Below are 14,172 nucleotides of genomic sequence, written 5' to 3'. Positions count from 1 at the left end.
CTGAGGCGTTGCGGCTGGGCCCGAATCACCGGGCCGTCGGACGAGGCCTGGGCCGGACCGCAGCGACGCTAGCTGCCGTGGGAAAGGAGCGTCGTGGGTCGCCCCAGCGAGGAAGGTAACCTGCGCGGCATCGTGGGGCCCTTTCGGTCACCAAGGCCCCAAGTTATAAAGGTCTGCGGACCCTGTCTGACTCCCCTGTCTGTGGGGGTGGTCTTTTCTTTTCTTTTGAGTTTATGTTGTGGCGCCGTGTCCATAAGTAAAACTGTTAAGTGACTGTACATTAATAATAATAATATTCGGTTGTAATGCTTTTGCTTTGTCTGTATACGTGATTGCTTTTGTCTACTTGCATACGTGTATGATTATTTCATTGCCTTGCCTGCATACGTGTTGTGTGTAAATTATAAATAAATGTGCTTGGTTCAAATTCACCCCGTTCGTTGTGTCTTCTCCCTATTGAAAATGCCATCTTGCATCGCGGAATAAATAGCTGGGTTTTAAACACCCGTTAAATTGAATCGGATCCGGCGAGGTCGGGTGATAATCCCCGCTCGGTTATCACTGCAGAACGGAACGGACCGCTTAAGCGGTTCGTGTCCCAAACTGACCTGCGTCGAGGTACGGTCTCCCGGTTAGCTATCCGCTGGTACTTAGGTATATGGAGATTCGGCGATTGACCCGATCCTGCGTGGGTAGAAAATTGGCTCGGCCGTGGTGGGGTTGAAGACCCACCCGTGACAGGGTTCCGGCGTTGCTCTGGAAGGTCACGACTGAATTGTCCATCCGGTGGGCGAGCTGCTACTATTAGTGGAAAGCGGCAGTTTGCACTCCGGCGGGCGAGAATTCGTAACAATATATTCAACGTAGAGTGGACCTATTAATGTTAAAACACATCACTGTATGTGTGTTATGTCTGTTTTGTGTCAAAATTTCATGTACTGTCTGTTGTTTACAAAAAAAAGTCTCATTTTTTAGGACAGTATGGACAAGGATGTGACTGAACCTGGATTGAGGTGTTTCATCTGTGGTGGTTCCGGGATTGAAAAGCATCCCAGCAGGTACACGACGTCAGTATGAAAGATTCACGACGTCGGGAATCGGCCGCTTGGTTGTACAACCAGATCACGACGCGGTACAGCCACAGCGCGCCGCGATGATCTAAAACTGTTTTTTTCTGCCTCGTGTGTTGCCATGGTGACCGCTTTTCCACCTCGTGACGTGTGTGGTTGTGTTTGCCTTTCACCGGAGGAGAGATCTGATTGGCTAATTGCTATTTCCGCATCACGAGCCGCCATTTGCAAGGTTTGGTTAAACTTGTGAACTTTCAGCTATTTCTGAGTGTGACACACAATCCGCTTTAATCTGAAGAAGACTTCCGCTTTTATAGTTAAAATTATCTTCCGCCGTGATCATTTTTGGTAAGTATAATATTATAAATCGATTTTATGTCTTAGCTTTTGTTTCTGGACGTTTTAAAGATCCATGATGTGTTCCTGTTACCGGTGTGATGGAATCTATATCGTTACATTCAATGTAAACTCTCCCGGGCCCTTCGGGGCCCTCGATCGTGGTTCGAGCGTTGGACTCGGGAATGGAATCTGACGATCGAATCCTCCAACACCCGATTTCATCGTCCGTTTATCTCGTTTCGCTGTCGCTGATTTGGCCCTGATCGTGTGGAGAAATCGACGGTAAATAATGAATTCATTTTTCCGTGGGTCTGGTGAAAAAAAACACCGCTCTGTGGTAAATAAAGGGAACTCTGTAAAAATTACTTTGGACAAGTTTAATTGGTTCAGAACCTTTTAAAATATATTTCTGGTGTGGATAATGCTTCGGCCGTTCGGGTCCGACGAATTACCGCATTGTACCACAATGTAACAAATTTATAGTTCCACTGCCCTTAAAAAACCTCAATTAATATTATTTTTTATAATATATTATTTTTTATGTCCTCTTTTAACGAGTTAGGCCGAACCAAAGGCAAAAGGAAAACAATTGTCAGTTATTGTTCGCCGAAAAAAGTGGTTTTGTCATTAAAAAAAAATTAACCCTTTGGCCGCCGACAAACTGCCGCTTGTAACAATGAAGCCTTCATTGTGGTAGTTTGTCACTTGGGGAGTTGTTCAAGTTTTTCGGTGCACAATTGTTTTCCTTTGGTAAAATGGTTATCAAAAGACATGAAAATAAGTTTATATAATAAAGAATAATATTAATTGCGGCTTTTTAAGGGCAGTGGAACTTAAAATTTGTTACAAGCTGCTTTGAACACTGGTGTACTAAATTGTTTTTATTTTCTAAAATAAGGGTGAATGTCCAATGCTGTGATGTCCACATACAATTTGTGTGGAAAGAATGGGAAGAGACCTTTCCGGAACCTGAATTTTTATAAAGTTGTCAGAGGAAATGGATTCTGCTAAATGACAGTTTATAATGTGCATGACTTGAGCGTAATTCATATTGCAAGTCTTGTTTGATGATCATAAAGCCAAATGTATACGAAGTGGAAATTCTTATTATTTTTCAGACAGTACCTTGACCAGTCAGCCAACAGCAACAGAGGCAGATGTGGACACTGCCATATCATAACATTTGAAATATGCCCCTGATCGGTGTGGAGGTGCGGGCAGGAACAAGCCCTCATCTATCTATAATTCCAGGTGTGTGTGTGTGTGTGTGTGTGTGTGTGTGTGTGTGTGTGTGTGTGTGTGTGTGTGTGTGTGTGTGTGTGTGTGTGTGTGTGTGTGTGTGTGTGACCGCTGTTTCTCAACAACCACTGATCCGATCTAATTGAAACTTGCCAGCTATATTGCTGAGAACCTGAGTGTGTGCCTTTTCAAGGTTTGATATTAATTGGACAAGTACTTCCCAAGTTATGGCCATTTATTTACCAAACCAACTGCGTAGGCGTGACCGAAGGGGAAGAGATCCTCAGCCGCGTTCCCCATTACGGGATACAACGTACGGACTTCCGGATAGTGATGACTTACTGTACTGTATTCTCATAATTTCTAGATTTCTTATGCGCATTTATAGATAAACACAATGCCCCAATCCAGTCGTCATTTACGAGAGCGAAGGAATGGCCTGTGTGGTTGTTTGAAAGTTGTTTTTTTTGCACTTACGGGCGTGCACATACGGACACGTACTAGTGTAGTAATAATGAGTAACAGCAACACGCTGTGCCAGCCGTCCACGTCCTTGATTATTAAGAATTTGCAGCATAGTTAATTGTAATGTTGTATGTTGGAAACCCAGCCTAAGTTTACATTGTGAAAATATTTACATGGACTTTTATGCAGAATGAAGTTATTTTATTTTCTTGTGAAATTAAGATTGAAAACACCCAACAAATTAATTTTTTTGTGCTTTGGAATTATTGATGTGAGATGCATTCAAAATTGTGTTTTCATATTTAATGATGTCAGATTTATATTTTTTTCTTTGTATGAATAAACACACATAGATATAGATTTGGTCTCATTGACTTGCCTAATTGTAATTCAGTTTTATATAATTTTTTGCACTGTTCATATAATGTCAAGTATCATCTGTTTAAGTCTTTTTGCACCTCATTCTATTGATGCCCACTGTGGGACACAACAAGTAAAAATATTTCTAAAAAATATATATATATATAATGGAGAAATTCTATCAGAAAGGTGTTTGACTTCCCAAGTAGGAAGTAAAAGCTTTTATGATCAGTACCCATATTGTACTCTTTTACCAGTCATTGCTGAATTTCTACATATTGAATGTCAACTATAATGTCGTATAGCAAAATTTATATGTGGTTCTTCGTCTTCTCATAATTCTGACCTGAGGTTGCTTAATTATGAATCTTGTAACAATGGGTAGTATGCCATCAGTAGCCAAAAAATTTAATTACATTTCATATAAATGCAAGTCATCTGTCAATACCTTTTATGCTCCTAATGCCCATAATGTATGCAAGCTTAGAATTCTCATCAGTTTTACAAACTCTCTCTCTCTTGAGTGCAGCCTATGGCTGCTGGTTGCATCATTGGTTGGGACATGGCTATGCCACTGATGACATACCAGTACACTGGTACTCATTTTGCCGACCTCAGAAGGATGACAGGCTGAGTCAACCTCCTGGTGTATTTTAATTCAGCAGCCAACAGGGCTTCAACTCAGGACCCTAGGATCCCAAGCCACCACCCTAACCAGTAAGTCAACACCAGGCTTAAGTTTTACTAACACTGCATGATGATGATGATGTTGTTGTACTTAAAAGTGCCTTTGTGCAGTCAATTATATTTGAGAGAGAAGTTTCACAGTTCCTCGATGGAGCAGAACTTTCTGAATTTGAATTGTTAACTGTGCTTTGCACAAAGTGAATTTGTCAAAAAGGTATTTACGACTTTTACCCATGTGGTATTTCTTTTTATTCCCCATTTTTAGTATATGTTTCTCAGTTGCAATGGTATCTACTTTTATTTCTTGTATGTTTGTATTTGAGTGTGCTTTTTTTGGTACGGATAAAGATATTATTATTGTTAATACTGCTTGTATATTTTTCCACAATCATGCTCTGCGTGATGCGTGATACGTGATAATAAATGATTATGAATAACAGTTGTTTTCAAGTTGTGGTCATTATGTGTTACTGTGCAACGTATAATGATGTTGCAATACAACTTCAATGTTTTGATAATGGCACCGGTGGAACAGCGGTGCTCCGCTGGCCCCAGACCTACGGGTCGAGGGCTCTATCAAGCTGGAAGCTGAAGGGTGTCATGCACTGTAATGTTCGTTTCTTTGGCGTGCAAAGAAAAGGGTAAAAACAAAAACTCCATTTTATGAACATTGTGATAAAGTTGAAAAATAACATCATGCTTCAATGTTGTGACAACGTTGAAATCTGCCGTCATGGGTGTTGCAAATACAACTTCCCACTGACCCAATTCTGACGTCAGGTACAACCAGAACACGACGCTGCAACAACGTCAGATTTCAACGTTGTCACAATGTTGAAATCTGACGTCATGGGTGTTGCAAATACAACTTCCCACTGACCCAATTCTGAAGTCAGGTACAACCAGAACACGACGCTGCAACAACGTCAGATTTCAACGCTGTCACAACGTTGAAATATGACGTCATGGGTATTGCAAAAACAACTTCCCACTGACCCAATTCTGACGTCAGGATAGAACCGGCAAACGACGTTGCAACAACGTTGTGTGCCTGCTGGGATATGCTCTCAAAAGTCTCCAATAAAGGCCACCCACGGATATTATCACATTCTGAGCTTGTGGGCGATGCGGCGTTGATCAGGATGAATGACGATGAATGACCATGAATGGTCCGGCACATGGACCGACATCACGATAGAAACCACACTCATGCGTGAGGCAAAATCCTCCGGTGGTCTAAACAGAGGCCGCTTTCGGATTGAGTCTTCTCATAGTCTTGGGTTCAGACTCTGAACCACTTCTCGTTCATTCACCAAGAGCTAGAAAGAAGCATGGTCAAATGTGGGGTACCTGTCCACACCGACGTTAAAAGAGCCCAAATGAAGAGAGATAACGATGCTGTCAACACCATAGTTGGGTGGTTGGAGGAAGTCAACCCTTTCGATGCCACATGGGACAAGAAGACTCTGGTCTCCTTCTCAACTGGGTTCAGCAGCACTCCTGAAGACCAAGTCAACACTGATCAAGCAGAAGAAGTTGGCAGAGCCATACAGGCTAAGCTGGATGGGAAAACTGTTGTGGATGCAATGGTAACCAAACACAAGGTCAAATCACTTGCAAGCCTCAGATCTGGACCCAAAGTCAATGGCGAGAAGCTGGTCATTGACTCACTGAAGCTATTCAACTGCCTCATTGTCACCAGTGAGCATGAAGTCAAGACCAAAGAAGCTCTGTGCTTTGAGTTGATGCCAAAACCGATATCTCTGTTTGACAAAAATCAAAAGTTGCGAAAGCCAGACAAGGCTGCCCGAGCAAGGTCCCTGAAGGCATGTGTGGCACCTGTCGAACAACCCCCCTGCACAAGCCTTGTGGTTGATGGTGGGTGGCTCCTGCACAATGTCAAGTGGGAGGATAACCTTACTTGGAAGGATGTTGCCGAGAACTACCTCTGGTTTGTGAAGTCCATGGGGAGCCATCGCCTCCGGATAACGGTGGTCTTTGATGGATATGGCAGCTCCACCAAGGACCATGACCACTTGAGACGAACAAAGAATGCATGCTGTGACATTCAGATTCGTCTGGATCTCAAAATCATCATTGCAAGAGAAAAGTTCCTCGATAACAAAAACAACAAAGCCCAGGTTGTTCTGCTCCTTGCTGAGACATTTAGGGGGAATGGAATCAGTGTACAGCAATGCTCCGATGATGCCGACACCTCCATCGTCCGCGCAGCTCAAGATGAGGCAAGAGAATCCCCTGTGGAGGTGAGGGCTGAGGACACAGACGTCCTGGTTATGCTGATTCATCATGTTGCAGACCATCCGATCTTCCTCACGACAGCCAAAGAAGCATCTTACGATGTCGGAAACATCCGGGAGGCCCTCCCAGAAATATACCAGAGGTATCTCATCTTCTTGCACAGCTTCTCTGGCTGCGATAGTGTCTGCAATTTTTGGGTTTAGCAAACCAACTTTGCTGAGAAAGCTCTGCAAGACTGATGAAGCAGAGAGGGCAATGGACGTGTTTATGGACATCTGAGCTGAGAAAGGTGATATCATTAAAGCAGGCTGTGATCCTTTCATGCTCATGTTCCATGGGAAATCCTCCAAAGACTTGGAAGACTTGAGATTCGACATCTTCAGCAAGCGAGCTGCTACTGGGAGCATACTGGCATTGCGTGGGAGAGGTATGCGCTCTACTGAGTGCCCTTTTAGTTTTTTCTTGATTTCTGCACTAACAATTTAGGGCAAAATCTCTTTGTACTGAGACCTCAATTAGCAATGACATCTTTTCTTTTTTTGTACCTCCTGACTGTCAGATGCCGCTATTCACGGGGGATACGTTCCTGGAAAATGTCTCGAATGGCGAATCCGCGAATAGTGGGGGCATTGTTTCAATCGAAAAAGGGGGGAGAGGAGATACATTCCTGGCGGTTCCTGAATCATAAGGGAAACTTTTAAAAGTTTAAATCTTTTCGACCGTAAATACACATGATTACATTTTCATAAAAAATGCTTAAAAATCAAAAAACAAGACAATGCCAAATACTGATTCCGATGTTTATTGAAGGAATGCGCTGATAGTTGATTAAAATTATTAACCAACCATACAGCAAAAGTTATTTTTAAAAAACAAAAAACCAACAGCAAGTACCGTTTCCAATATTTATTTGCACAAACACACGCAACTTTTCAAATGATGATGCTTCAAAATTCATTGACTTGAAGACCACACAGGTGAGGATGCTGATGAGTCGTTCACCAAAAGGAATGGAGGTGAGGGTGCTGAAACAGGTGAGGATCCTGATGAGTCACTCACCGAATGGGAAGTAGGACAGGCAGAAGAGGGTGCTGAAGCTCCTGAGGTGGATGGAGTAGGGTGGAAAAATTCGGGATTGAGAGCTGCCTGGCAGATTGCCACAGGTTTTGTTGTTGCTCCTTTTGTGAGAACATCACGTCATCCAACCCCCTCTTGAACTTGAGGTAACACTCCTTGACCAGATCTGCATCTAACAGCCTCTCGGTAATTGACCGCATGTCCTGCAGCATCTCATCCAGGAACTTGACCGTTAGTTTGGACCTCGACACCTCTTCCTCCTCATCACTGCCCACTTTATCCTCCTCCTTGTACACTTTGGTAATGGCTCCCAACTCCGCTTTGGTGAGCTCCTCGGAATGCAAGATGAAAAGAGCATCCAACTCCTCAGGCTCCCTGTTGTCAAAGCCTTCCCCTCCCACCGGCTGTGCCATTCCGACAATTTTATACCTCTCCTCCGTGTTTTCAGGAAAGCCTCTGAAGTACTTCACTTCCTGTGGCCACAGGTTGTGCCAGCAGGTGTTGATGGTGGAGGCTTTCACCTCATCCAGTGACTCTTTGATTGTGCTGATGCAGCGGGCTATGTTTAATTCCTTCCAACACGACCTGGCGGTGAGCTCTTGGTCAGCTTCCATCACATCCAAAATGCAGTGAAAGGTGTGGCGGGTATAATAGGTTTTGAAAGTGGAGATTACCACTTGGCCAAGCAGCTGGATCAGGGAGGTCATGTTGGGTGGCAGGAAGATCGCCTTGACATTCGGGTGAACCACTTTCAGGTCCCCAGGGTGCCAGGGGCGGTCGACGAGCAGGAAAACCTTGAACACAAGGTTTTGTTCTGCTAGTTACCTCTCCACCTGAGGGACGAAACAGTTATGGAACCATTCCATGAAAATTGCTGCCGTCACCCATCATTGTCGCAAAAAACTCACCAAAGGATTCAATGTGCCATGGCTGGGAAGAAGCGTTGGATAACCGAAGATGAGATTGGATGGACCTGTGCCTAAGAGAGAGCAGGTTTCTGAGGAAGAATTCCCAGGCAGAGTTAATATCAGAGGTGGTAGATATAGACCAGTCCTGAAGAGAGATGGCTGCTTGTGGTCTCTGCCAATCTGCTTGAGTGAACTGCCAGACTCGCCATTATTGAGGGGGCTCTCTGAGAATGGCCAGAAAAAAATATTCACTTTCAAAAGCATATGATAAGATGAACCAATTGGAGAGGAGGAAGGGCAGGAGACATTTTCAGGGAAGTTTGTCCTCACAACGTCAAGAATGAAGAATTTGCCATTGGAAGAAATCTGGGTCGGAAAGTTCACAAATTGAGTCAGTCCCATGGAATTGCAGAAAATCATTGGCTGAAGTGAAGTAGGAGGGTGCTGGATGAGGAGTATGGTGCAGGGTTGGGGGGAGGGGATTGGGAAGATGCATGTTGGGGGAAGGCTGGGAGAGGGGGAAGGTGGGATTGGAAGATGGGGGGAAGGATTTCAGGGTGTGGGATGGGGAGGAGATGGGATGTTGTGGAATGAGGGGAGATATGAGAGGATGTGGGATGAGGAAGGAAGCTGAGAGGGGAGAGGGTGCAGGATGAGTGGAAAGCTTTCAGGGGGTGGGATGAGGGGAATGCTTTGAGCAGGTTGGTGAGGGGGAAGCTTTGAGGTTGTAGGGTGGTCAGGAAGTCTTGACATGTGGGGTGAGGAGCGATGCAGAAAGAGGAGACACTAAGCGGAGGAATGTTAAAGAGAGGGCCACATAGAAAGGTTGGGGTTTAAAGGCTGCAGGGATATATAGGAGATGTGGGAGAGGGTACTGACATGGAGGTGTTTAACAACGTTAAAAGGCATGAAGGTGAATTTATTGTAGTGAGCAGTCAAACTCTGCAAACTGGATTTCTCACGATTCCCAATCTGGAAATATGGAGACAAAGATCATGGGATGGGTGAGAAAAAAAATTGTTGAACACACAGAGGAAGTTGGTGCTGTAGGTATGGAAGGAGGGTTGATGCACCAAGCATTGAGGCGAGTGACAGTTTTCGGAAATAATGTTTATGAAGAAGAAGAAGGATAATTCATAAAAGGAAGAGATAAAGCTTGCATACCAGAAATAAAGGCAGAAAAAAAGTACAGACAGATTGGTTTTATGTTTTGGAGAGAAGAAAATATAGTTTTTTTTTCTGTGTTGTTTTTGTTTGGGCTGTTTTACATTTTTTTTAAGTGAGGAGGATAAAGTTGAGAAGGCTAAAAGGACAACTTGGGAGAAAAGAAGTGGAAGGAAGAGTGTGGCATCAAAACAGAGACAGAATTTGCATGCCGGCTATCTAAGAAGTAGGCCTGAGCAAACACTAACTCATATTGGACAATACACCACAATAAGATAAGATTTAATATGGAAAATTAGACGAAAACACAAACATCAACATCGGGGTGAAAATATTAGAGAGACACGACGAATCCGGGTCCAAACAACTTAGCGTGGATGGAGTACAAGGAGCTGCTGAGCGATCAGAACTGGAAGGACCGGAACCGGAAGGTTGTTGTCATCGTCGTTGCCTTAAAGATTGTAAATTTTATAGTTGTGGTTGCCTTGGAAATATTGGCAAATGATATTGTGACGTCCACGGGACTTGAACAGTCCCGCCAACGTAGAATGAGCCGAAACGATGGAGGCGGTTTATTTATTTATAACCCAAACATGGCGGTTCTAATCGCTCTACCGCAAACGGGACGAGGAAGGTGGCACGAGTCGCTTTTCACTGAGTTGATGATGTTTATTTGTTTTTATTATTAACCAGAAATAACAAGACTCGGCAAGAAGAGGGATCCGAGGCGATTCGACGGGATGGTGTGGGATCGGGCGTGGGGAAAACACAGACAATTCCAATGAATATACAGATCTCAAACCCTCTAAGGCGCCAAGCGCACACACACACACACACACACACACACACACACACACACACACACACACACACACACACACACACACACACACACACACACACACACACACACACACACACACACACACACACACACACACACAACGTAGCTACTTCTGGTGGTCAGGCTGGACCGTGGTGTGGATGCAACTGTCCCTGGATCGGCGTCGGACGAACTGGCCTTGCTCTCGTCAGGGGGGCAGGAGAAACCGTGGTGCTGTCGACCTCCTGGTCCTGGCCCAAGTCCGCTCACAGCCGCCAGGGAACCAGTTCTGGCGCCAAATTGCGAGCAGGAGAGGGAGGCAGGTCCTCCCGCCGTTCGACCCCGTACTCCGAGTCAGCATAACCCCAGAGCCAACCAAGGTGAGGCACGAGGCTCAGCAAGGCTCCAAGACACGATGAAGAACACGATCGAATCAGCACAACAACAAGTATGCTTCCCGCGCAACAGCCTCCACACCAAAAAAACACGATCTTTTTGTCCCGATCTTCTTCCTCTTCCTTTTCGACCCCGAACAGAACCTTTTTATCCTCCTGTCCTCGTCACTTCCAATCGAGCCATTTATTGGCCCACCGCCGTCGCCTTCCGCCAATCGTGATCACGGGGCGGAGCCATCCGCTGCACTGTCCTGTGACGTCACGGCCAGCCTCCAGAGAATACCAAAAGGGGTTTACGCAGACGCACTTACCCCATCCCGTGTCCCTCTCTAATTACGTGACAATTATCATTTCCCCCTTGAAGAAATGGACATTTACGAGACAACTTATCACCACTGAATTGCTACTTATTACATCGAGATCCTGGTAAACTCGAACAGCATGGCATACCTAATTAAACATCCTAATTACCCTTTGAATGCCTACCCCCCCCTCAAATGTAACACTGCCCCCTCCTCTGGTACCGCAGCTCCTGCAAGGTATATCACAGGCGCTACCGTACCAGCCTTAACACTTACTGACTCACACCTAATTAACCTAACGAAATAAAGTAGGAGGGGCAATGGGCAGCGAGTCGCAGCTAACTTACCTATCCTGCTTAATGTACTACCCCCTTATGGCCTTATCCTCGCCTAAACAATCATTCGTTTTTTTTTTATTTTTTTTTATCACATGACAGCACTGAGCGAAGTTGCACTCCATCTTCTGGGTCATCGCTCTTGCCCAACACTCTTCCAGTGACCTGGGGAGGGGAAACAAAAGGTTCCACAAAAACACAACACTTATACTTTACATTCCTACTCTAAGCCTTAACGACACTATTCACAGGATATTTACACTCGACCGCCTCCCCCAGTGGATGCTAATAGACCCAGTGTTACCTGGGGAGCCAATTTTCAAATTTGCTTGCCCCAAAATTATGCGGACATCATGCCCTTGCTGCACCTGTCAAGTTGTGCGGGATCGAGTGGGACTCACACATCTTCACAACACTCACACCATGGTCATCACATTTCTAGGTTATGGTCCTCATTTTTATCATGCAGGCTGAATCCCGTCATGGCCGTGGGGTGGGTTACCACAAGATGATGGGGGCATCTCAGGTGCAACCATGCCCACAGGTAAGCTTTAGTCCAACCCGGACGTTTCTCCGCCCCGCTCCCTTTGATTCCCTCCCCCCTGGTAGCCATCAGCTCTAATCCCGTACAACACTCTGGAAGGGGTCTCACTGGCTCCTCTGGCCTTCCTGGGTCGCCAAGGTCCTACCTGCCTTGGTCGCCCAACCAGACCCTCTCCCAGTTGCCTCCAGACACTGTCACCATTAGCCACCAGGTGGTGAATCTCCTTGAAGGGGGTCGCAATTCACGTTCACCGTGAGCTTCAGCAATCCCTGTGAACAAGCACATCATCCCCATCCACAAAACCCACATGACTCCCCCACCCCATCGGCCTTACATGTGACACCTGCATTTCTAACACTTCGCCGACCATGACCTTCCCTGTTACCACACCATGTCCAATAAAAAATCAATGTGTGCACCATACATTTCACTTCTTAACTTAAAACAACTCACACAGCACTTCTCACCGGATCCACGCACCAGCCATTGGACAGCCACTTCTGCCCGCTTTGTTACCAATTACCCACTGTCCCGATTGTCACTCTAAAACCCAGCAGAACTTACAAACCCATGCCAATTTTCCCACAATTCATTTTTTTCCACCAAAGGGTGGCACTTCGCCACAATCTCAGCAGCCGAGCATGGCCCTCTATGCTCAGCCCAATCTAGTTTTCCCGATCCCCGACAGTGATCTCTGGACCCGACCTATGAAAGGGCATCTCGGATAGACCTGGCGGTTCAGCAGGAGGATTCACCCTCTCCGAGTCTAAAAGTCTATTGGAGGGTCCCTCCATCGCCGGGTACCGGCAATTTCGTTGCATGTGTCCTCTTCGCCCGCACCGGAAACAACTCCCCATAAAAGGCCCCCGTGAGTATCGGTGAAATGTCTCTTCCGGTTCCCGACCCCCTCGGCCATAATCAAATTGCTCTATTGGCTGGGCTGGACCCGCTTTGGCGCACTAACTACCGGATTACCCTTTATCAAACGACAGTTTCTGGCAAATTTCCTGAAACATTTGGGTAATGCCAATTTCTCCCAGTCCCCCTCCCTGATCCTGGATCTCCGCCTGTCGGATCGTCACCGATGGCCTCTCGGGCATCCGACCCGGCCGACTCCACGAGGCCAGCCTGGCCGCGCACTCGGCCACTCGGTGCACGGTGGGTGGATCCTGTAACTCCACTAGCGCTCGGACCTCAGGGTCAGGAAGAGCAGCTAAAAATTTCTCTAGTGCCAGTCTGTCCCATGCCTCCACTGTAAGGTCCCGATACGCGATCCTGACTGATTGGTAAATGTCCTGTGCCAGCTCCTGCACTGTCTCACCCGGCTTTAATCTGCGGTGCTGGAGCTGGGCCCGCACCAGATCACAGTTTGCCGCGAACCCAAACCGACGGCTCAACGCCTTGCAAATGTGGGAGCTGGTCAACATCCCTCCACGATCACGTTTAACACATCTGCGGCTGGTCCCCGCAACGTTGCCACCAAATTCCCTGTACGTTCCCGCTCATTCCACCCGTTTAGTCGGGAAATACACTCAAAATGCGTCAGAAAAGCTTCAAGGCTCCCTGACCCGTCAAAATTTACCAGGGGGATCACTTTTACGGTGGCCCGCTTCTCAGTTTCTCCCTTGTCCGAATCCAGCCCAGGGATCAAACACCCTTGTGTTGTGACTGCGTATCCAATTTCGGAGCCCACTGTGGCCAAAGATGTTTTGTGGTGAGGGTCTCATGGGTCAATTTTGCCTCCTGTTCCAAACGTTGAATGGACCGATTCACCTCTTCCCGCAGGATCTTCTGGGCCCGCACAACCTCCTCCAAGGCTCCGTCGCGAGTTTGTAGCTGCTCCTCAACCAACCCGGACACTCTACTTACAAAAGACGGCTCTACCAGGCCTTTATCCAAGACTTCATCTTGGCTCATAATTTTATCTTGTTCGTCCAAACGAGCCTCCAATCCTTTTACCTCCTCCGCCAAATTCATCCCTTGCTTCCTCAGCTCTCCCCACTCTTCAACTTGCAGCTGCATACGAGCATCCACACAGGCACGATGACGTTCCAGGCTTTCATCCACTTTATCAACCCGAATGTTCGTTGCATCAATTTTATCTACCAATTTTTTCCGTATATTTTCCCCCTCCAATGTAATTTCTACCTTTGTTTCCTCCAATCTATCCTCGAATTTGCTTTGTATTTCTCCCAATTTAACATC

The 14,172-nt window shown here is 46.1% G+C and overlaps 1 long non-coding RNA gene across 1 annotated transcript in view; it reads left to right on the top strand.

Moving 5' to 3' along the window:
• Window positions 1–1,013: 1,013 nt before the first annotated feature.
• Window positions 1,014–14,172, top strand: part of LOC147029770 (uncharacterized) — a 103,490-nt gene continuing 90,331 nt past the window's right edge. Inside the window, exons 1-2 of the long non-coding RNA XR_015055745.1 lie at window positions 1,014–1,418; window positions 2,528–2,660. This is a non-coding gene — a long non-coding RNA (uncharacterized LOC147029770). The remainder of the gene's footprint in view (window positions 1,419–2,527; window positions 2,661–14,172) is intronic.

This window comes from Eptatretus burgeri, chromosome 3, assembly GCF_056783735.1.
Source record: "Eptatretus burgeri isolate ZD-2024b chromosome 3, Ebu_testis_v1, whole genome shotgun sequence".
In the NCBI taxonomy this organism is placed as follows: Eukaryota; Metazoa; Chordata; class Myxini; order Myxiniformes; family Myxinidae; genus Eptatretus; species Eptatretus burgeri.
This window is presented reverse-complemented; position numbering and strand designations above follow the sequence as displayed.